The sequence below is a fragment of the Hyperoodon ampullatus genome (assembly GCF_949752795.1).
Source record: "Hyperoodon ampullatus genome assembly, chromosome: 5".
Lineage (NCBI taxonomy): Eukaryota > Metazoa > Chordata > Mammalia > Artiodactyla > Ziphiidae > Hyperoodon > Hyperoodon ampullatus.
The window spans coordinates 101,773,594-101,799,371 of NC_136918.1; the positions used below are offsets into that span (position 1 = coordinate 101,773,594).

General features: G+C 35.2%; 1 protein-coding gene across 4 annotated transcripts in view; it reads right to left on the bottom strand.

The window, feature by feature from the left end:
• The window catches only part of EPHA6 (EPH receptor A6), a gene marked incomplete at both ends in the record, with an annotated part of 853,969 nt that overhangs the window by 813,158 nt on the left and 15,033 nt on the right, over nt 1-25,778 (bottom strand). The window lies entirely within an intron of this gene.

A 25,778-nucleotide genomic window follows, 5' to 3' on the forward strand; every position in this document is an offset into this window, starting at 1 on the left:
GTTAGTATACTTACTGCTAAAGAAGGCAAAAGCAAAAATAAAAACCATGCACCTTTTTCCCTGACCAAATGTAACTCATAATCTGGTTGAGAAGACATGCAAACAAATAATCATGACATACTCTGTTAAATTCTAAAATTGAAAACTATATAATAGCTTAGCAATTAAGTTAGGCTAAGGCTGGTAGGGCAGGTCTGGGACAATTTCATAAAGAAAATGCAATTTGGGCTGGGCTAGGATGAGGGGGTCTTTAATCAGATGTGACGAGAAACAAATTTATTTTAGAATACCTTCTATAAAGTAACTGAGCTATGACTAAATCAGTTCTCAGTTGCTGGAATGGGGAGTAGGAGTGGAGATTATTTGGGGGAACTAGGAGGATAGAAATGAGGCCAGAAAGATAGATAGAGATCAACAGGAGAGGATTTTTGTAGTGTTTCCAGCAGGTTAATGTGTATGGCCCATGTTTCAGCAGATTTTAATTTTAACTATTACCTTCAAGGCCCCCAGATGCCAGTCATGGACTGAACTCTGAGAAACAATCCTTTGGTATCTCATCATGAGTTTTAGTTCTTCATCTAGTTAAAAAAGTGGAGGGGTTTTTGTAGTTTTTTTAAAATGTCATTGGAAGTCTGCTACTTAGCATCTGCTGTTTAGTGTCTATAGCAAGGATTCGGTGGGTTTTCCTATTTGACTGTGATACATTTTATTGATTTTTAGTATGAAACCATGCTTAAATTTCTGGGATAAACTCTACATACTCATTGCAGATTATTCTTCCAGTATATTCACTAAGCATACATTTGTAAAATTGAGCCATAATTCTTTAATTAATTTTTATTATGCAAAATTCTCAAAAATAATTTAAAATGTGGAGAAAACAGTACAATGAACCCTCATTGTACTAATCACTCGGCCTCAATAATTACAAACCTATAGCCAATCTTATTTCATCTATACATGTTTACCTACTCTCACTGCAAGATTTCTTTGAAGCAAATTCCAGTAATCATATGATTTCATCTGTAAAAATTTCAATATGTAAATCCAAGATGAAGACTCCTCTTAATATAACTACAATAACAATTCACTACTATAAATAGTATGTATTACTTAATGTCATCAAATATCCAGTCATTATTTAATGTTCCTATGGTCTCAACTTATTTTAACAGAAAGTCAAGATCCAAATAGGTTCTATACATTATGGTGAGGTCTTTTTTTTTTTTTTTAATCTATAGGTTCCCCCATTTTCTTTTTTTAAAGTTAGGTTTATTGAGGTATGATTTACTTACAACAAAATTCACCTTTTTTAAACGTACATTTCTAGGGATTGTGACAAACTCCTACTTCCATGTAACCCCCACCACAATCAAGCTATAGAATATTTCCATCACCACCAAAATTTCCCTTGTGATCCTTTATGATGAATCCTTTCCCCACCCCAGCCCCGAGCAACCATTAATCTGACTTATGTCACTATGGCTTTGCCTTTCCCATAATGTCAAATGAATGAAATTATACAGTATGAAACTTTTTGAGCCTGGTTTCTTTCACTCAGCATAATGCATTTGAGATTCATCTATGTTGCTATGTGTATCTATATGTACAACTGAACACTCAGTTGCTTTTTATTGCTGAAAAGTATTCTATTGCATGGAATTCCCTAGCTGATGAACTTTCATATACAGATTTTTATGTGAACCTATGCTTTCATTTCTCCATGGTAAATAGTGATTACTGGGTTATATAAAGAATGCTAATTCTTCAAGACTGTAAAACTGTTTTCCAAAATGGCTGTAAAGCTTTACTTTCCCATTAGCAGAATGTCTGGTTTTCCAGTTGTTCCACATTCTCACCAGAACTTGGTATTGTCCAGATTTTTTAAGGCATTCTAACAGGTGTGCAACAGTATCTCACTGTTGTTTTAAATAGCCAGTTATCTTTTCACTACATGAAATCAAATTTACTAGCAAAAATTTTGACCCACAAAAGTGGTCTTATCCCACATTCCAGATTTTCCTTTTCGTGAGATATCATTGAACATGTTCCCCCATTCCCTGTATTTCCTTTAAATTGGTAGATATATTTAGTGGCTTGACCAGATCTGGGTTCCACTTATTTTTATTTTTTGTAAGATTACTTCATTGGTGGTGCTTTATAGTCCTTATACCAAATCAGGGAATATATCAATGTTTACTAGGGTCATGTAAAAAGGACACAGGGGGCTTCCCTGGTGGCGCAGTGGTTGAGAGTCCTCCTGCCGATGCAGGGGACACGGGTTCATGCCCCGGTCCGGAAGGATCCCACATGCCGCAGAGCGGCTGGGCCCGTGAGCCATGGCCACTGAGCCTGCGCGTCCAGAGTCTGTGCTCCGCAATGGGAGAGGCCACAACAGTGAGAGGCCTGCATACCGCAAAAAAAAAAAAAAAGGACACCGGAACCAACTGGCATAGGCTTCCCCTGGCCTAAAATTTATAATTTGATCATACACAAGGTTAATGACTATAAGGGATTGAAACACTTCAAACATGCTTAAATCCATGCATTCATAATGATAAAATATACCTACTAATAACTACTAATAACTTTTGCAGTACACTAGGAAATCATTATTTTTAAAAACTGGTAAATAATCTGAAAAGAATAAAACATTTATTTTGCTTTTTCTATATGAAATACTTCTGAATAAGGAAATAGTTAATGAAGGAACATTTCTCTTTTTTAAAATTTATTTATTTTATTTTTGGCTGCGTTGGGTCTTCACTGCTGTGCATGGGCTTTCTCTAGTTGCGGCGAGTGGGGGCTACTCTTCATTGCGGTGCGCAGGCTTCTCATTGCAGTGGCTTCTCTTGTTGCAGAGCACGGGCTCTAGAGCGCAGGCTCAGTAGTTGTGGCACATGGGCTTAGTTGCTCCACGGCATGTGGGATCTTCGCGGACCAGGGCTCGAACCTGTGTGCCCTGCATTGGCAGGCAGATTCTTTTTTTTTTTTTTTTTTAATTAGTTTCTGCTTTATAACAAAGTGAATCAGTCATACATATACATCTGTTCCCACATCCCTTCCCTCATGCATCTCCCTCCCTCCCACCCTCCCCATCCCACCCCTCCAGGCGGTCACAAAGCACCGAGCTGATCTCCCTGTGCTCTGCGGCTGCTTCCCACTATCTATCTACCTTATGTTTGGTAGTGTATATATGTCCATGCCTCTCTTTCGCTTTGTCACAGCTTACCCTTCCCCCTCCCCATATCCTCAAGTCCATTCTCAAGTAGGTCTGTGTCTTTATTCCCGTTTTACCCCTAGGTTCTTCATGACATTTTTTTTTAATTCCATATATATGTGTTAGCATACGGTATTTGTCTTTCTCTTTCTGACTTACTTCACTCTGTATGACAGACTCTAGGTCTATCTACCTCATTACAAATAGCTCGGCAGTCGGATTCTTAACCACTGCACCACCAGGGTGCAGTGCATTTCTCTTATTGAAATATTTCAGTTAATAAATGAAGAAGGAATGATCGAATTAGGCTACACCATTTTCTACTCTTAATGTATTAATATATTTAGCTAATGGCTTATGCTGCTAATAGCACATAAAGAGATGAAAGGACACATAAAGGGCTAGAGCTTTTAAAAAGGCTTTCTTTATAGCCTCATTTACTCCATATTAACATACAATTCTAACAAGTCTAGAAGTAAAAGAAAGTACAAATACACATATATCTATATATGTATACATACACACATACATATACACATACACACACAAACACACACATGCAAATTCACAAAATGATATTTGATGGTGTGTGGGTTCACTCGGTGTAAAAAAATAGTCTCACATATTAGAGAAAAAAAGCTGAAGATATTATAATAAATATTCAAAACTCTAATCTTATTATTAAATAAATGTTATTTTATTTTTGGTATATACTATTGAAAATAATTCAGAAGTATGTAATACCAGTATCCACTTTGGGGCACTCAAAAGTTTAATGTTACTCCTTTAGCACATTTATATTTTTGGAATACATCATTATTTTGCTAGCAGGCTGTTAAAGTCATGATAGTAATTCAGTCACTGTAGGAAGGATGGTCTATATATTTCCCTCTTGAAGGAATCTCCACATTGTCCTGTAAGTTGTTTCTTTTTTTAAATGCTCAATTTACAGATGAGAAAACTGAGGCTCAGAGAGGTTACATAATTTTCCTTAGATCACAAAGTGATTACAACCAAAAGATTGATGCTAGGATATCCCTTAAAAAGTATTTAAAACCTTTAAACTTTTTTTTAAAGTGTTTTCTTCCTTCCTTTTAAGTTAGAGTATAAAACTTTATCATTTGTTTTTTTATTTTTGTAGATGCAGAGAAAAATCATTTATTTTGCTGATTCCAAATCTAGATAAGTTTATATCCTGGTTTTCTCATCAATGGGTTCTACAGAAACTTTACTGGTACTACCTACAAATTATGCCATTTAAATCAAGGGGTTTACTGGAGTAAAGTGTTCAAAAATCCCTAATATTGAAGTCTACCAACGGAGATTTCTTTTTCATAGATTGGCAAATTAATTCATTCATTGATATGATTATTTTTTCTAAAATACAGTTGGGCTGCTTGGTTCTTAATATTTATAATTTGTAAACTAAAATATATTCATTTCAAAACAAACAAAAAAGAAAATGTGTATATACCTACAACACTGTAGATCCTTAGGAAGCATTTTTTTAATTTATTAGTAGCTTCAAGAAACAAGATTTACATAATTGCTTTACTTTCCTCATTAAACTGCAATCATACCTTTTAAAAATTCTTAAGAGCAAAATTTCAAATTTGCATTCCTGACAAGTGAAGGATCCATTGATATCAAAATAAAACTGAGGATTTATTTTTTTTTTAACACCATTATATGTGATACATGTTTAAATTTTATCACTTGCTTCACAGGCAAAGCCCCCATAAATTCAGGTTTTTCAGGCACACTAACAGCATTGGACCCGGCAAGGTGAGAGCTCCTCCTGCTGGCTTTAAACAAACGTTTTCTAGCCCGTACTTGAGTGCAAAAGTACTGTAAACTCAGGAAGGAAAAGAATACTCTGTCCATATTAACTTCAGTAAAAGTCAATATTTTTTTATTTTTAATTTAATGGCAAGATTTTAAATACAGAAAGATTAACACCAATGACTTATTTAGGAAGTACACATGAAAATATAATTATTTATTGATATCATAATAAATGAGAAATTGGGTAAACCAAAAAATAAATAGAAGTAGTAGACTGGTGGTATCATAATAAATGAGAAATTGGGTAAACCAAAAAATAAATAGAAGTAGTAGACTGGTGGTATCAAAATAAAGTTTTTAAAATGTTTACTTCATTTAATAAGCAACATAATGCACAGAATAGGCTAAACTATGTACAATTTTCCTATTAACTTTTAGAAATAAATCTCTAGCATATTATATTTTTCTCTGAAAATTTCTCTTAATTTATTAGTGCTCCCTTTACTCATTCTTTTGGAAGTTATAAGAAAATTTTATTGTGGCTAAAAGAAGATAACAAATGATAAAGACAAGGTTGATAGCACTGGATTAAATGTGAGAGTAATGAGTACCTAAGATTAAAAAGCTCAATGTTAATTTCTTTCCTTTGAATAATTTATCAGGTCTTGATATCCCTTTCAGTAAATTTAAGATATATTAATTTAAAAACAATTAGCATATAGGTTTATAGTATATAATTGAAGATCATCTTTATTCTAACTGCACAATAAAAAAAGGATGAGATTTTATTTATATATCATTTTGAAAAATTTAACAAGGAAGAGATCAATCAACCCACTAAGAAGGTAGTTATTCTTTTAGGATAATTTTGCTGTAAAAATTCAAGTTAATGGTATATCAATTGAGTTCAAAGATTTATCAATATTTTTAAAAGTTCAGACAGCAGTAAACGCAGGTTTAGAATTTTCTCCAATAGACTTCATACAAAGAAAGGCAAGGCATTTCTTCTTAGAATCATTCCATTAAGCGCCTTTATTTTACAAATAAGACCCAGACAGATAAAATTACTAAGTAACTTAGTCACAAGGCTTTTAATAGTTAGTTCCATGTTCCACTGACTGTAACACACCTCCAGTAGCTCCAAAAAAAACAGGTAAAATAAAGGGAATACTTCTGACATCATGACCAGACATAATATAATCAGAGAATATTTCAAATTATAGACACAGGTATATAAACAAACATGTATCTATCTATATCTATCTATCTATCTACATACAGCAGTAGTCTATTTCAACGTTATCCTGTTTAGATCCTACTTTAAACTGGGATTCAGGTTACCACATTAAGTAATATTTTGACATAACTGCATGTGTTTGATCGACAAAAGTCAGTTTTAACTTCCAGATACTATGGTTCTCTACCCTCATATAGAGCCAGAATCAATATTTAATTCATAAAAATAAATCAAACACAGATTGCTTTAAGGAAACATAGGATTTTTATTTTTACCCCTGGTAGGTTCCTCTGTATATTGACATTATTTTTAAGGCAACATTTTCCAAGGAGACTCACTCCTTCTTAAAAATAACGAAATATTTTTATCTAGAAACTGAGATCAATAGTTGTTCATTAAGTATACTTATAAGCATTTTGTTTTGTCATAACTTTCTTATTTCTATTGTTACTGTTTTGTTTTTTTTTAATATAGGTGTTGTTCATGATTATTTGTGTCACTCCCTATGAGAGTTTGGAAATCCTACTTGAAAGATAAGGTAATATGACCATAGAGATGTTAAATCGCTTTCTCAAGATCAGAGAATAAAATCAGTCTAGACCATGTGAACTCACAACCTTCACCTTTCTACTCTACTAGAAAATGATATCTTTTTTCAGAAAGCATGTTCAAACTTCTGACTCTGTCCTTTCTTGAAACAAATCACTGTTTTTTAGTTCTGATGGAAAAATAAGCTATAATAAATTACTTTCCTTAATTGTCACCTTAAATGGAGAAAAGGGGCAAAAAATTCAAGCTAGTTTTCTGTTTAGAAGGCAAGTTATACCATTGAGTAAGAATTGCCACTGAAAACCTTATCCAAACAATGAATGGTTAATAGTTGATTAAAAATATAACTAGTAATGTTCATCCTCACTTCTACACCTTCCTAGTTTATTCCAAAGAACCTTTACATGGTTATCCTGCTGGACACAGCCTTATCTGCTCCAGTCTCATAATCATTTCTGAAGCTGCTGTTAGACAGGAGGGCTTACCACAGAGACCCAAAGAGAACCCAGGTGTGGATCTAATCCATCACAAGGTCACTAAATGATAGGTTCACTCTGGGCTCCTGAACAAGGTCATTAAGACTTATCAATGAGTCACCTCAAAGTCATGCTTTCCTCATCAAATTGTTCAGTTATCTCTATGGAAAAAAAAAAATAAAGGAAATTTGGCATGTTCCAAATTAATAGCAATATATAATGCTTTCATTTTGACATCTTCAGCACTTTGATCTATAAAGAAACTAAGTAGCTTCGTTTAGGACAAGTATTTCCATTTGATTCAATTACACAGTTTTAATAGGTAGAAAAGACTACTTGGCTTTAGTCTTAGATTTGCTAGTCTTACAATATATTTAACAAATATATTTTTCCATCTCTCACAGAAACTCACAACATTTATTACATAAACCTCACTTAGTCCAAACCACTGCACCTCCATCCCATCACTTACACAGCATAAGAGAGGCTTCTTGTGTTTCTAGTTCATTCCTTTCTCACATTTCTCACTTATCTTCCATGGGCTTTGAACACTTTCCTTTTTTTTTTTTTTTTAAATGAAACTCAAGGTCTGAAATGTGCTTAAATCTTTGTTTTTATAGCTCTGGTAAAAGAGATTATGACTACTTATTTGAAAGTCTTAACTACAATGTAATGGCCATTTCAATGCAAAACTATTTCTATATAATGGAAGAAAAGTCTAAAAAACCTATTGAAACCCCTACCTTAAAAACAAACAGTAGTGGCTTTGCATTGAGAAGGAAAAAATGAGTTTTACTAGAATCTAAGAAACAATTATCAGTGAAAAAGTTTTCTTTGAAAATGGACGAAAAAAAATTTTTCCTAGATTGCTTTTTCCCGCCATTACACTTACGTAGACATAATAGAAATAGTTTTTTACTTCCTTCATTAGGACACAGGAGTCACAAAAATGTTACTTGATTTTATATGAAGACATTTCCATATTATTTCAACAAGCATTAATTGAGTATCTGTTATATATAGACTCTATATTAACTACCGCAGGGTATAGAAAGTTTATAAGATACAATGTCTACCCTCAAGGAGTCTCTGGTGTTATCTTTTCACTCCCACTGTTAGAATTTTTGTGTCAACCCACATGCCCTAGTTTATTCAAACATGTATATAGCAAAACAGATTAAAATGCCCTTATTCTGAAGGTGCAGAAGAGGAAAGGCTGAAGCTGTGTAGTAGAAGGTGTAAAATTAAATTGCTATTCTAAAAGGGCAGACACCCAATATTACATCAACAGCACCATCAAAACTGTTAGTAATTGGACCACTTACCTCAGTTTCTAAAGAAGTGCTAAGGAATGAATAGACTGTAGAAATGCACCCCAGTAGACAACATGAAGGGAAATAATTCTCTACCTGAAGGGTACTCTCCTCCAAAATAATACCAAATATAAGAAATATCTGCTAAATTTGTCAGGAGAGACAGAGTGTGTTAATTAGAGTGGGAGATAAAAAAAGTTAAAACATTATCAGAAGTAAACATTTTTCTAATCTAAGTTTTAATCATCAGAAATTTAAAAATTTTCAGGTAAAAATAGTAATTGTATTTTCAAAATTTTGAAAATATATATATTAAAAAACTTTGAAAGGACAATATTCTCATTTTTGTCCAATGAAATTATAGCCAAACAGAGATACAATTATCAATATTTATTTACAATTTAGTTCTGCCAATATAATATGACCTTCTCAAAGGAAGGGTCTGTGTATGTATGTGTATATACTTGTTGAATAAAATGAATAAGTGAATTAATGAACGAACGAACTAAGTGAATGAAAGGGAGTGTGGGCCAAAAACTCATACCTTAAGTAAAAATGTTCTTAACCAAATATTGAAAATGCAGTGCAGGATTAGTGGGAAGGCAAGCACTGCAGGAAATTTAAATGGTTATTGTGCTTTAGTTTGTAATGGAGAAGGTCAAAGGTTATCACATATGATCTCTCTTAAATGTGGTTAAGAGACAAAGTGAGTAGGCTGCTGTATTGAGCACAGAATGGACTGTAAGAACACATTTTCCATACCTTTTGGAGTCCTCTTTGCTCTACCTAGCCCCTACGCTTTCCTGAGAGTGCCCTCAGGCTGCTCTCTCTCAGTCCAAATCCTGTGCATCTATCTCCATCTCTGACAATGTACAGTGTTCAAATCATCCCCCTCTATCTGCTGCCCCACTGAAAGCATTTGTCATAGTAAGAAAACATCTTAAATAAAATAGCACACAAATGTGCTTATGAATACTCATTTCACCTTAGCAATGTTTATTTATTTATTCAAGTTAAATTTGAATTGATTACAGCACCCTTCAGGTGAGAGTGACTTTAGCTTTTTTCACGGCATACCTAAAATCACACTATGTAAGCAATTCCTCATAGAAACATATTGAAAGAGATTCCTAAAACTCCAACTTCTATCAGCTGCAAACATTACCCTCTGTTTAGATTATACCTTCTATCTACTTCCTGGGTTCTATATGTGGCTCTACTATTGTGTGCTTGTGTAAACTTAGCCAAGTCAAAATTCTTGTTCTACCAATTATTGGGAGTTGGCCTGCCTTAAACCAAGTATCAATGATGCTCTAAGCTTTAGTATCTGGCTCTCAATACACTCTAACCTTGTTAGCCACTCTACCAAGATAGTATGTTAAAAAAAAAAGTAAAGTAAAACAAAAGTTTGCTTATTGTTTTATGGATTATGGTTGTCTCTCCTTTGCCCTTTGAATTTCTCTTATTAATTGATCTACTCAAAGAGTCTTCTAGAGAGAACTAAGAAAAAAAAAATCGTTATTTTTTTCTTAGATTTCCCCATCCACCCCCTGTCCAGCTGATCCCAGAAATATTATCCATACCCTAGCTTCTTTAGTCTCTAAAAATGGTACAGTTAATTGCCAATGTTTAAGACTCTTGTCTAAGTCAGCCAGCTAAACTGTTTATGAACACCAACATTTCACAGTCAGCTGCTTATAAAACACTGTTGTCAGGTCATGGAACTTGATAATCTGTTCATACAATAGTATACATTCTGGGGATATGCTACAAAGTAATAATTTAAATAAAAACATAATTTTTTAACTCTTTTACCATAATTTCAACATCCTTGACTGCCTAAAGAATGTGTGTTGTCTTCTGAATCACTAAATTCAATTGTACTGAGGATTTTGTTAAGTAATATTGCCTATGGAACAGAATAGTCTATGATGAGAGAAATGGGCAGTAAAAATGTGAAGACAAATAAAATATTAAGACAAGCAGTTGTCATATCTTTTACACATTAAACAGCTTTTTAGCATAATTATTTGATAAATAAAGTCACGAGAATTATTTAGGACAACTTCCTACTGGAAACTATTGAGGAAATGACAGAGCAAATACAATGCCAGATTTAGAAGCTCATGAACTGCAAGACAGTTGATCTTTTGTGGCATATTTCTGTACTGCAGAGGAGTCAGGAGGAGGAATGGTTCATAAATGAAACATTTACAAATGTGACCCATGCCAAGAGCAGCATGGCTTCAGTATATAGAAAAGAATAACAGATGGAAGCCTTATTGTTGGCAGAAAAAATAAAAGAAAAAGCATTTTTTAAAAAAACAGGCATTATCATCATTATCCTGTATGGAAGGCAAATCGTTAAGTTCTACTGTCATAGTGTTTATCAACAGAATCCTGTGCAATAAAGTAAATGCAACAAAAATGATAATGGAATTTTAACATTTAGGCAAATGGAGAATATTTTATCCAACATGGGTATACCAAGTATAATTAAGAATAAGAAAGCAGAAGCAGGCTTTCATAAGACCTGAATCAGTTTCAATTTATTGATTACCCAAGACACGAATTATGGTAAGAAATGTAAAATGTTGAGAGACTCCTTTGGTGAAGTCGTCAAATTCCATCCTCAGCTTTCACGACTGAGAAGCTCAATTTTTATTCTTCTGAGGAGTGGTCATATTTTAGAAGACTAAATCTTGCTAATCAGGCATACAGGAGACTAATTTATAAATGAGATGGATGATTTATTCACTGATGATCTGTCTCCCCAGGGAATCTCCTTCCCTGAAGGGAAACATATCAAGAGACCAAATTAAAGATCAGATTTCTTGAAAAGTACTAAAATAAGAGAAAAGAGTAGCCCTGTTTTACTTTTTTAAATACCCTAGGTTTATTTCTATTTATGAAATAAAGAATTTTATCCACCCATTACAAAGCTCTTCACATTGAATGGTGCTGAACAAACAATGAAAAGTTTTCTGTTTAGGTTTTCATACATATGTACTGTACTTCCAACTACAACTTTGGCATTTCAAATACTATTTACAAGGCATATTATAGTTTCCATAGTTATAGCCCATCTGATATTGGCTAAATTTTGGAAGGCCTATTTTTATTCTTTGGAAAGAGAATTGGTTCTGTCTGCAGACTCTCTTTAATTCAAAGTATATGTATTTTTCCAAGAAAAATCCTTATGTGTGAGCAAAATAAAGCCCAATTACTGAGTTGATTTTATACAGTTTCAAATAAGGACAGAGAATAATATTTGCTGATGATGTAGGGAAGAATCTAAACATTTAGGTATGGTGTCCACAATTAGCTGGCCAGACTGTTTCTGTCTTAGGTTGCTCTTTACAAAGGTAAACACACTGCCGTCCTTATTTTTATTGACAAAGAATGAAAAGAGTTTAAAAAACTAAAAACCACTGGTTTCTCAATGCAGATAGTTTCTGAGCAATTTCTCTTAATAGTTTTTCCTTCCTCAATGACTTAATTTCATCGTATAATCAAAACTGCCATATTTTAAGTAATGCACAATTGCACACTATTTAGGAATCTATTCTTTCTTGTTTTCTCTGTCTTTACATTTTGCAGAGAAAACTTATCTATTTGGGAGTTTCAACTATCATTTCAATGCTTTCAATCTCCAAAATAGTATCTCCAGCATAAATCTCTCTCTTATACTTTAGACACAATTCAGAGGCCCCTTGCTAGTTTGCAAACTGGTCCCTGTACACAGCAGGCTAGGTGAGAGCAAAGAAAGTGGCAGACCACTCCAGATCGGGAGGTGGTAGGCTTTAATAAACAAGGGGGCTTATACGAGGCTTGTCTTGGGCAGCCACAAGATGAGAAATCTCCACACCCACTGGACTGAATCTTAAAAGTTTATATAGAGGCCTCAACTGGGTTCAGTCACGTATACTGTCCAGATGGTCTCAACAACACCTTACTCTCTCAAGGCTGCATCTTTGGAACAGGGCCCACTGTGGGAATGGTGGGCAGAACTGTACATTCCAAGGACAGGGGAGGCGGTGAGGAGCCTCCTGTTGCCTGGGTCCAGCTCACAGGTCAACTGGTATTCATATCTTCTCAATTACGTCCTCCCACACTCCTCACACTTAACATGTCTGCATCTGAGCTCATTATTTTCCCATGAACGGGTACCACCTCCTGATTTCCCTATTTCAGCTACTGTTATCCTAGATCTGCACAAGTGCACAAATTAGGAACCTGTATCTGATCCCTGACTCATCCTTCACTCCCCAACTATCAGTTTGCATATGGGATATTACAGGCAGAAGAATGGTCCCCCGAAGTTGTTCATGCCCTAATCCCAGGAATCTGTGGATATGCTATGTTATAAGGCAAAGGGAAATTAAGGTTGCTAATCATCTGATCTTAAAATAGGGGGGCAACACTCTTCCCCTCCTAGATTACCTGGGGGGCCCACTGTAGTGACAAGGGTATTTAAAAGCGGAAGAGAGTCAAAGAAAGATGTGACTACAGAAGAAAGGAACAGAGAGATGCAACATTGCTGGCTTGAAGATGTGGGAAGGAGCCATGAGCCAAGGAATGTGAACAGACTCCAGAAGCGGAAAAGGGCAAGGAAATGGATTCTCCCCTAGAGCCTCCACAAAGGAACACAGTCCCACTGACACCTTGATTTTAGCCTAGGGAGACCCATGTCAGATTTCTAAGCTACAAAACTGTAAGGATAAATTTGTGTTGTTCAAGCCGCTAAATCTGTGATAATTTGTTACAACAGCAATAGAAAACTGATACTTAACTGTTTGGATCATCTTCAAATCTATCCATTTTCTATTCCCTACCCCAGTTTTCTCTCTCAACTGGACAGGGTTCCTTGGTCTTGTTCCCTTCATTTAACTTCCACAATGCAGCATCAGTGATCTGCCTAAAATTCAAATCTGATTTCCCCACTCTCTGTTCAAAATTCCTCAGTGGTTCTCCTTATCATCTATAAAATTCTCTCAAAATATTTGCTTCAAATGTGCACTTATTTCTTCATACTGACCATACAACCAGGTTCTGAGTATAAAGGTAAATCAAAATAAACATAACACCTGCCTTCAGGGTGATTATGATATAATGTGAAAAAGAGAAAATAAACAGAAACTGTAAACTAAACATGTAACTATGTATTATACTAAGTGCTATGAATTTAATTTGGATTTCAAGCTCATGGAAAGCCTCTAGAAAGGAAGATATGATTATATAGAGTTGAATTATTCTCTATATTGCTTTTAGATTCATGATGTGAATTATGTAACAATGATCAGAGAAAACATAAAATAAAATATTGCTTAACTAGTTTTAACCCATTATTTTCCTTATTTTTTTGGCACTCATTTTTCTTTCCCACTGAAAATATACTAACATTCGAGGGAAATTTTTCAAGACAACACTGAATGGCAACTGTTGCCTTACAAGGTATATTCTGAATTCCTTTCTATTGCATGCAAGACACTTCCTGGCTTGGTCCCATCTTCCTGTCCCTCTGCAACACCCCATCTTCACCCTACATTACTCTGATATACTGATAATCCTTAAACTTGCCTTGCCCTCTCACCTCTCTACATCTCATGCTATTCCTTTCTGCTTGGAATACTCTTGCTTGTTTGGTCCCAAAAGACGACTCCTAGTCATCACTTATGGCTTAACCTAAATGTGATTTCTTCCATAATTTACCCCCATAAGATGGAGATGCTCTTATTCTTACCCCTTATTGAAATTTGCACATACTTCACTAACAGTAATTATCTTACTTTATTTTACCACACAGTATGTATTTCTTTGCGTAACTGTCCTTCCATAGACCTAAATTCCTTGAAGGCCAGAACTGTGTATTTTAATCCTCACACTCTTCCTCAAGATTGCTTTTTTAAAAAGAATAATTGAATAGAACAGCAAAATGAAAATGAACGAGTGAGGAATTTAGAATAACTAAATACATATAACTGCAGTTAGTAAAGGCTCAAAATGTCAATAAAAATGGATAAATCAGAACACACAAAAAATATATTTTATTTTCAGTATCTGCAAAGTACGGAGAAGATTATATTGGGGAGGGAGTAGGTAAGATCTGTGATTATAAATCCAGTGTTCCAAAAGCAATAAATAATAAAAGAACTTTATGCTTCTCTATCAGACTGTGTGAAAACAAATTACTTGAGCAGAGTCAAAACACTTGCAAAGCCACAGTAATAATCCTAAAATCCTGATTATATGGGAAAGAAAAAAAACTACTGAAATGAAATCACTACTTAAGCAAAAGAAATTTCAATGGAAACTTGGTAGGGGAGATTTTATATATGGAAGATAAAGTATGTTTGAACTAGTTTTAGGCATATCTTTTCAGATTAGAAAAAATATATATATATGTAATCTGAAAGAATACACTCAAATATAAGGAAAAAATTTACCTATGAACAGGAAGAACCATCTACCCAGAATAAATCAGTTGGTGCTCTTAACAAAGAAAACAATGTATTATGGCCACTGAAGTTGGAGAATGGCTACAGAAAGGAACATCAGATGGTATTAAAAAGCATTTAAAAAGAGCTACAGAGGTGGCTACAACATCTTTGAAGTTAAATGTAGGGACCCTACTGATTGGACACTTTCATCTTGAAGTGGCCAGAATGATAACTTTTGTTGAGCCCCTCTTTGGTTAGGTTTTCATATAAATTCAAACTTTTAGCAAAGTTATTTTTATAAGACACTAAACATGCTGAAACCTCAGAAAATAAAGGAGAATATTAACAATTCTTCATGCCCATTATTCCTCTGGGACATAGTTATAAATTTTGATCATGTTCCTTTGTGCCTTAGAAGAGCAAATTGTGAATTTAGGGAAGTATGGAAGCCCCTATATATCAAGATTTCACATAGTTACTAGGGAAAGGGTTCTCTTTTTTCTAAGCAGGGGAGCCAAACTGATAATAATCAGCAATACGTAGGTTACTCTGACCATGGTGGCAATTATCTCACATACCCTCTATTATAAGGGAAATGATATCCTAGTCATCTTGCTTACAGAGAAATTGATGACATATTAAAACATTTTTAGCTCAAAGGAATTCCACAATGCACCTATTAAATAAATAGTACTGTCTAAAGCCCCAATCCCAGGTAAGGAAGCTACTGATGTGAGAAACACTGAAGACGCAGTCATTGGGCTCCTCCTTTGTCAACCCTCTGTTGGGTACTCAGTAAACCCAAGAACTGTGTGAGGCACTCAAGTCAATAAGGAACAGAGGGGAATAGGCTGATGGACAGCAAACCATTTCGCATTAGGAAGTACATTTTTGAGATGAACAAATTAGTTTTACTTCAAATTCTAAATAATATACTGTACCATGTAAAATCCTTAAAAATAGGGTAGCTGAGAACATTTAGGAAACAGACCCAAACTTGTGAAACTGAGTGACTTAAGGAGAGAATTTTGAATTCATCCTGTTCAAAAGATTAAATTTCAATGAACACCCTCTTGATATAGTATTGGACTCATGTTGCTAAGAAGTGAAATTTCTGTTTTTTTCTAGAAGATTAATACTCCAGTTGCTTCAGGCCTACTCCAAAATGTCACACATTATAATGAAATGTTCCTACCATAACACCATAAATAATGATAAAACTAAGCTAAGCAATTGGTCAATTTTAAAACAAAACACAACTTGCACGTATGCATTTACTCACTAAGCCTTTCTTATATTCCTCTTGAAGATGGTATTTCCTCTAGTATCACCTAAACTCAACAAAAATTCTTCCTTTCATTATGATTGAATGAACCTAAAAACACTCAATTCTCAACCCCACTAATAATGGCTCATGGGCTATGAGGACACAGTAGAAAAAACTTGCTTATTACATGTTGTTTTTATTCCAAAAACTGGTTTTAGTCTCAATAATTTTGTTGTCTTTATGAGTCCTTAACAATAAAACAAAGAAATGTATATTCTTAGAGATTAATTTGAGAATTGAGATAAGAGTAAAAATAGGGCTTCCCTGGTGGTGCAGTGGTTGAGAGTCCTCCTTCCGATGCAGGGGACACGGGTTCGTGCCCCAGTCCGGGAAGATCCCACATGCCACAGAGCGGCTGGGCCCGTGAGCCATGGCCGCTGAGCCTGCGCGTCCGGAGCCTGTGCTCCACAACGGGAGAGGCCACAATGGTGAGAGGCCCGCGTACCGCAAAAAAAAAAAAAAAAGATAAAATTTGGTAAAGATTGTATGTAATTAACTATTCATTTATTTTGGGTAGGCTTTCAACACACAGAATGTGTTATTTACAGATAAGTACTTGAAACTGCAGCTTGACCTCTTATTTATTTCATCATGTTGCTCTAGAATATGAACATAATTAAAATGAACCACTGAGAATTTTAGTGCTAATTTGATAAATTTCAAATATCAAAATATTAGAGATTTTTATGCCATATCAAATAAATGTATTTTTTTTTTTTTTTTTTTTTTTTTTTTTTTTTTTTTTTTTTTTTTTTTGCGGTAGGCGGGCCTCTCACTGTTGTGGCCTCTCCCCTTGCGGAGCACAGGCTCCGGAGCACAGGCTCAGTGGCCATGGCTCACGGGCCCAGCCGCTCCGCGGCACGTGGGATCCTCCCAGACCGGGGCACGAACCCGTGTCCCCTGCATCGGCAGGCGGACTCTCAACCACTGCGCCACCAGGGAAGCCCCAAATAAATGTATTTTAATTGGTATACTAAAATATACTTTGACTTATAGAAAATCATAATTATTAAATAATTATGTTAAGGTATATATTAATAATCAAACAAAAAGGTAAAATTCTTCCTTATATTTTGATTTGATTTTACATTAATTTCATTATACTTTTAATAATAAACAAAGTAAAATGCCCTTACCCAAAGTTGCCATATTACACCAAAAGTGATTAAATGAGCTATTATTTAAAGGTATTAAAGACATTATACCATAGTGAAAAAGGTACAAAATTATTGAAACATGCTACCTGAAAAACGATTCAGGATCACCTCACTTTTCGATTTCCCCTCTATCTCCAATCCCTTCTGCCCCCCTCCCAAAAGATAACTATATCAAATTACTTGTTCTCTCACAGAAATGCCAAACTCTTTAGCTCTCTCTCTACTGGAATTGTCTCTTCAATCTTTTGGAAAAGCCCTTTGCTACTGACTCTCCCTTATCATAAACAATGTCATTCAAGACTCTGCACATAAAAACAAACACAGAGATCAACTGAACAGAATAAACTGCACGTACACCCACACATATACGGTCAACTGATTCTCCAAAAAGGTGCCATGAATACACAATGGAGAACACACAGTCTCTTCAGTAAATGGTCTTTTTTTTTTTTGGCTCTGCAGCACAGCATGCGAGATCTTAGTTCCCCAACCAGGGACTGAACTGTGCCCCCTGCAGTAGAAGCATGGAGTCTTAAACCACTGGACCGCCAGGGAAGTCCCTTCAGTAAATGGTCTTAAAAAAACTGGATATCCACATGCAAAAGAATAGAATCAGACCCCTATCTTACACATACATAAAAATCAACTTGAAGATTATAGGCTTAAATGTAAGACATGAAACTGTAAAACTCCTAGAAAAGAAAACATAGGGGAAAAGCTCCCTGACACTGGTCTTGACAATGATTTTTTTGGATATAACACCTAAAGCACAAGCAACAAACGCAAAAATAAACAAGTGGGACTACATCAAACTAAAAATTTTCTAGAACGCAAAGGAAACCACAAAAATGAAAAGGCGCCTTTAGAATGGGAGAAAACATTTGCAAATCATATATCCAATAGGGGTTAATATCTAAAGCATATGAGGAACTCTTAGAACTCAAGAGCAAAAAAATCAAATTATACAATAAAAAACAGGCAAAGGACATGAATACATATTTTTCCAAAGAAGAGACACAAATGGCCAGCAGGCATATTAAAAGATGCTCACTATCACCAATCATCAGGAAATGCAAATCAAAACCACAATGTACTATCACCTCACAACTGTTAGGATGACAATTACCAAAAAGTCAAAAGATAGTAAGTGTTGGCAAGGATTTGTGGAAAACAGAACCTTTGCACACTGTTGGTGGGAATGTAAACTGGGACAGCCACTATGAAAACAGCATGGAAGTTCCTCAAAAAAATTAAAAACAGAACTACCATACTATCCAGCTATCACACTTCTGGGTGCATAACCTAATGAAATAAAATCACTATCTCTAAGAGATACCTCTCCTCCCTTGTTCACTGCAGCATTATTCACAATGGCCAAGATATGGAAAAACCCTAAACGTCAGTTGATGGATGAATGGATAAAGAAAATGCTGATATATATGCACAATGGAGTATTATTAGCCTTTAAAATTTACAACAACATGGATGAACTTGGAGGACATTATGCTAAGTGAAATAAACAACACAGAAAAAGGCAAATATTGCATAATCTCACTTATATTTGGGGAAAAAATGCTGAACTCATAATAACAAGAGAGTAAAACAGTGGTTACCAAAGGCTGGGGCACGGGGGAAAGGTGAAACTTGAAAAAAGAAAGAAAAATCGTAGAACAGTGGCTGTTAGGGGCAGCTGGAAAGGGGTCATGGGGAATTATTTTTTAATGGGTACAGAGTTTCAGTTCTGCAAGATGAAAAGTTCTAGAAAAAAATGGTGGTGATAGTTGCACTACAATATGAATGTACTTAATACCATTCAACGGTACACTTAAATATAGCTAATGTAATAAGTTTTATGTTATGCACATTTTACCACACATACACACAGAGAATGTACAAGCATTATCTTAATGCCTATGGAAAGCCTTGTTGATTCCTCTATGCAGAGTAAGTCATACCACCCTTCCTCACGCTCCAGGAACTCCTGTGTATGTTCCTACCAGAGAATATTTACCACATTGAATTACTAGTTCAATATTTCTCCATTCTGTGCTCAAAAAATCTAGCAGCTGCATAGCACAGGGAGATCAGCTTGGTGGTTTGTGACCACCTAGAGGGGTGGGATAGGGAGGGTGGGAGGGAGGGAGACGCAAGAGGGAAGAGATATGGGAACATATGTATATGTATAACTGATTCACTTTGTTATAAAGCAGAAACTAACACACCATTGTAAAGCAATTATACTCCAATAAAGATGTAAAAATAAAATAAAATAAAAATAAAAAAATAAAGTGGGTTTCTTGTAGAGAACATATAGTTGTGTCTTGTTTTTTGGTCCACTCCATCAGTCTCTGTCTTTCATTTCATCCATTTAGATCACTGACATTCAACGTGATTATCGGTATAACTGGATAATATCTAACACAGTCATTACTGCTTTCTATTTGTTGCCCTTGCTCTTTGTTCCTATCTTTCTCTTCACTCTTTTCCTACCTTTCGCAGTTTAATTCCATTTAATTAAATGAAATTTCACTTCATTTTCTCTCCTTTATTAGCACATCAGTTATACTTCTTTTTTCACTTCTTTTAGTGGTTGCCCTTGAGTTTGCAATATACATTTACAACTAATGCAAGCCTATTTTCAAATAACACTATACCTCTTTGTAGGTAGTGTACCTTATAATAACAAAATAGTCTTATTTCCTCCTCTTTCCCACGTATCACTGCTGTCATTCATTTCACTTATATATAAACATACATACATATACATGCATTTCTTTTTGTTTCATTCTCAGGATTTCCACCTCTCTGCTTACGTTGCCCATCTGTTCTTGCATGTTGTCTAATTAATCCATTAGAGTCCTTAGCATAGTAATCATAGCTGTTTTAAATTCCCAATCTAATCATCCCAACACCCCTGTCATGTCTGGTTTTGATGCTTGCTCTGTCTCTTCAAATTGTGGCTTTTGCATTTGGTATACCTTGTAATTTTTTTTCTTGATAGCTGGACATGTTCTACCCAGCAATGGTTCTGGTGGCTGTTTCTGTTTGTGAGGCTCTGCTCTGGGAAGCCATAACTCCCTGCATCTGCCTGTCTGTCTTTCCAACCTTGGGGGCAAGCACTTTGCCCTGTGTCCTCCCCTCTCTTACAGATCAAAGAAGAGTTGATTTTTCAGTCTTTTCAGGTTTTTGCTTGTTGTTAGAACGGAGTGGTGACTCGCAAGCTCCTTATATGTGAAACTGAATTTTTTTATGCCCAGATAGACTTTTTTAGATTAGTTTCATTCTTTTTTGCCTTTGAAGCACTAATGAAAAACTTTAAATCTGCATGTTGTATTCTCTCTCTCTCACACACACACACACACAAAACCCACAGGTAATATACTCGTTCCGTATTAGAAGTTAAAACAGGGAAAAAACTATACTGTCGATTTCAAGATCATGGGGAAAAATGCAGTCAGTGCGCTTTACATTAATATTAACAGTGCAAGTAGGGGAGGAACATGGGAATGTGCTGCTCACCAAAAAAATGCACCTTTTGGCTATTTATCAGTAAATCAATAATAAATATATCAGAATATCACATTGATATTCCGGGTCATTATTACCTTCATATCTTTTTTTAAAATTCTAGAACATTCTTATAAAAATGTAACTTTTCAATAATGAAAAAAAAAATTCCCTTCGCATCACTCACCAAAATAACTAAAAATAATTCTGAAGTTGCTGTATCAGCTGACAAAAGCCAATCAATTAGCCAATATTTATTGCCTACTACATGCTTAATAGGGTGTTAACAAGAGTAGGAAGAAAGACGTCCAAAATTCACCACAAAAATGTATTTATAAAGATAGATTTGGGTTGGACCTGAGTATGAGTATTTTTTCAAAGGCCCCCCATAAGATTTTGATGGACAGCCAGAGTTAAGAACCTCTGGCTTTTAATAATAAAGTACAAACCACTTAGGCACAGCTGATCAAAGCTCTTCATGTCCTGACCCCTGTCTATTTTTCATCCTTCATCTCCTGCCTCTCTCTTCCTTATAGTCTCTATCTATTCGTAACTATTTACCAGGACCCCGCGAAATGCTATTGTATTTTTTGCCAGGCCCTTGGACCTGTTATTCCATCTATCTGGAATAATTTGTAATCACTAGTCACCTAATGAATAGTGACTAGTATTTTAACACTCAGCTCAAGCTTCTCTTCCTATATGAAGTCTTTCTTGATGCCTGAAAGTACATGTGACCACATTTTCCTTCCTTCAAAGCCATTGGTAACCTGTACCTATTTCCATCACCACACTGACAAGAAGTTGTCTCCACCCATTTGACTTTCTCTTCCTATTAGACAATAAATTCATAAAGAACTATGTTTACTTATATTTGTATCCCTGACAAAGGGCCACTAGTAATATAGTTAATTGTGTTATTTCAAATATAGTAAACTAGGTTTGATTCTAAAATTTTGTATATAACTTACTAGCTTATGACCTTGAGGAAATTCCTCAGACTCTCTATGAGGTAGTTGTCAAATTCAGTTGTCAACTTGGAATAATATGACTTACTTCCTAGTTTAAAGGAATGAAGCAATGCACAAAAGTCCTTAAAACATAGTAATCAGTAGATAAATATTAACTATTATATTATTGTGACTGTGGTTGTGTGGCCAGGTACACACACACATATATATATATACACACACACACACACACACACATATATATATATATGGTATATTCCATTTATAAATTCTCAAAATAAAACTCAATAGGTGTTATTTTTGCTATTATATAGATAATTAAAGCAAGGCTAAGACAGTAGCCATTTTCTAAGAAATTAATTTTAATAAGGCATAGGACTGGAATTCAGACCCAGGCCTATTTGTGCAACACTGAACAGAGTAAAAATTAAAGAAATACAACGAGATACATATCAAGCATCTTACCAAACTTTAACAGGAAGATATTTCTGCTTTATAGATTACCATTTCCTACTACTAATAAATCCAAGCAGAAACCTCCCCTTAACTCATCTTTAATCTCCTCTTAGAGTTGGAAGGAAAAAAAAAAATTCAGAGTTTTTAGGCTATTACCCTTCTATTCTTGGCAATTCAGAGCAACTCTGGCATCTTGAGCTTTTATTGTCTCTAATATTTCAGAGCTGAGGTATCAATATACCTAGGTTATACATGACTTTTCCTTAATTCCATGGCTGTTTGTTTTAATTAGAAAAATCTATGGGCAGAAGACCATGCACAGTCTCCATTACGGTCTTTGTGTAATAGCAATCATTTTTCTACATTTTTTCCTGTTTAATTCACTAGTAGTCAAGGTCTGGGTATATGCAAAAGTTATGCTCTACATGAACTGAAATACATGTAAACAGTCACCTAACAGGTACAGCAGAGATCTTCCTTAAGACTTTCTATCTTTCTCTCAAGAGTTATTAAGGATGACACTTTTTTGATATTTAAATAAACTTAATTTATACAAATTTATAGTCTGTGGTTCTCAGATCATGATTTTTTCCAAACATATTTAGTCATAGTCTCTTTCTATTTTGTTACTGGAAGTTTTGAAGGAAAATAATATTTTAAGTACCTTTCTCAATGCCCTTACAAAGAGGCACGTCAGGTTCCAGAAAAATGTTATTAGCTCTCTTAGTCTGGATTAGCTTTCCTAGTCTAGATCTCTTTTACATCCTAACAGATGATGTATTTATTCAATTATCTGCAGGGAAACAATACAGTGTGTTGGTTAAGAATGTATGCTTTGGAGCTATAATGTGTAAATCCAAATCCTTACTCTGCATGTTAGTTTCATAGTGTTGCCATAACAAAGTACCATGACTGGGTTAGAACAACAGAAATTTACTGTTTTACGGTTCTGAGAGCTAGAAATCTTAGATCAAGAGGTCAGCAGGGTTGGTTCCTTCTGAGAACCGTGAGGTAGAATCTGTTTCATGACTCTGTCCTAGCTTAAGGCTGTTTGCTGGCAATCTGTGGTGTTCCTTGGCTTGTAGATGCATAACTGCAATATCTGCTTTAATCTTCACGTAGCCTTCTCCCTGTGTGCATGTCTATCTCCAAATTTCTCCCTTTTAATCAGGACACCAGTCATATTGGATTAGGGGCCCACCCTACTCCAGTAGGACCTCATCTAAACTAATTACATCTGCAACAACTGCATTTCCTAAAAAGGTCATATTCTTAGGTACTGGAGATTAGGACTTAAACATAGGAATTTGGGGGGACACAATTGAATGCATAACACTCTATTACCATTTAACACTGTGACAAGTTACTTAACCTATTTTGTGTCCTGATTTCCTTACCTATAAAACTGAGACAAAAATGATTAACTTTATGGGTTGTTGTAAAGATTACACAACTGAATACATTGAAGTACTTAGAATGGTGCCTAGAAAGGAGTAACCACTCAAAAACTCAGAATTTATACTGCATTTGAACAGCTATTTCTGGGAAAATGGCCCATAGAAATGTAATTATTTTGAAATGGAACACTAGCAATCTTAAAATCCAAGCCCCTTAAAACATCATTTACTATATATTTTTTTTTTTTTTTTTTTTTTTTGCGGTATGCAGGCCTCTCACTGTGGTGGCCTCTCCCGTTGCGGAGCACAGACTCCGGACGCGCAGGCTCGGTGGCCACGGCTCACGGGCCTAGCCGCTCCGTGGCATGTGGGATCTTCCCAGACCGGGGCACAAACCCGTGTCCCCTGCATCGGCAGGCGGACTCTCAACCACTGCGCCACTAGGGAAGCCCCATTTACTATATATTTTTAAAATAAAACATTTAGAGGCATATCAATTTTGTTTCTATAGTTTAGGAATAGGTTTATTTTTAAAAGCACAATAATTGTGTATGGAAGTTGGATCAATATTGGGCACAATATTTTGTGTCACAAATTTTCTTATGTTAGCCAGGCACACAGTAATGACCAGAATATTGTACAGTATTTTGAATGCACTGAAATTTTGTGTAAGCCACTTGGTAAAAGTCAAATTTCTTGTAAAGAAAAGGTTAGTTCAGGCCATCTATATTGTTTCCTTATCTTCTATACTGCAGGATAAGAGTTTTATCATAACAAGGGATATTTCAAATTGTACTTGAGTAAAAGCAAGTATATGCTATCCTTTCAGGAGACTGGCTTCATGATTCTATTATAATATGCCTCCTAAATTGCTAATACTCTATTGAGGGTAGTAGCAATATGATGCCTAACTCCTCTGGGCTGAACTGGGAGACACTATAGACTCTAATTATACAAAGTCATATTCATTTCATAATTGAGTTTTTAGTGTAAGGGCTGAAATTCTAAAAGAAGTTATTTGGATTATATTATACTATCAGTGATTAGACATGTGCTAGGTTTTGGCCACCCATTTTCCATTCCACTTGTTTTAGTAACTGCATTTTTAAGGAATTCCTTGTCCCCCATAGTGTCCAGTCATGGTAAGGTTGTCAATCAAGGGGTCCTACTCTTTCTATGATGCAGGGGCTCATGACCCAATGTAGGCCATTCAGACTCACTCTTGCAGAACTGATATTTTTAGCTGAGTAACACAATTATAGGGAAAAAAGGGTTGAAATCAATTCAGCCCAACGAGACTGATGATTAATTCCTGATGTCTAGATCCCCAGTGCTGCCCTGATTCTTATCCTTTGCTAAAGTTGGTTCTCTAGGAGTCTCTTCAGTTCTGTGAAATCATCTTATCCAAAGTCTTATAAATCCAACATTTATATTATAAATCCAATTTTTATTTATAAGATATCCAATTTCTTATAAATTTCTTTTCTGCTTATTTTAGCTAGCTTTAATCCCTATTTGCTGCAATGGATACAGATAGGGATCCCTAAGTCAGGGTTTCTCAAACCATCTGCATCTACATTTAGCAGAGTGTTTATTAAAAATGAACAGTCCTCAACACTATCTTTAACACACTAAATCCAACTCTTTGGTAGTGGAGCTCAGCAATCTGTCATTTGAAAAAGTTCTTCAGCAGTTCTTATAGACATTAAGACTTGATAGTTGCTATGCTAGATCTGAATTGAAGGAAAATCAAAAGTAGTCCAAAAGGAGGAGAGTCTGGGGCTGAAGACTCAAATTGTACAGCTTCGCATTAGATACTTAAATTGTCATTATTGCTCATTAATCAAGACTGCTTGTACAGTGCCTAACAAGCAGTTTAAACATCTGGACGAATTAGTAAACAAACAAATGATAAACATACAAGCAAAAGCACACAGTAATGG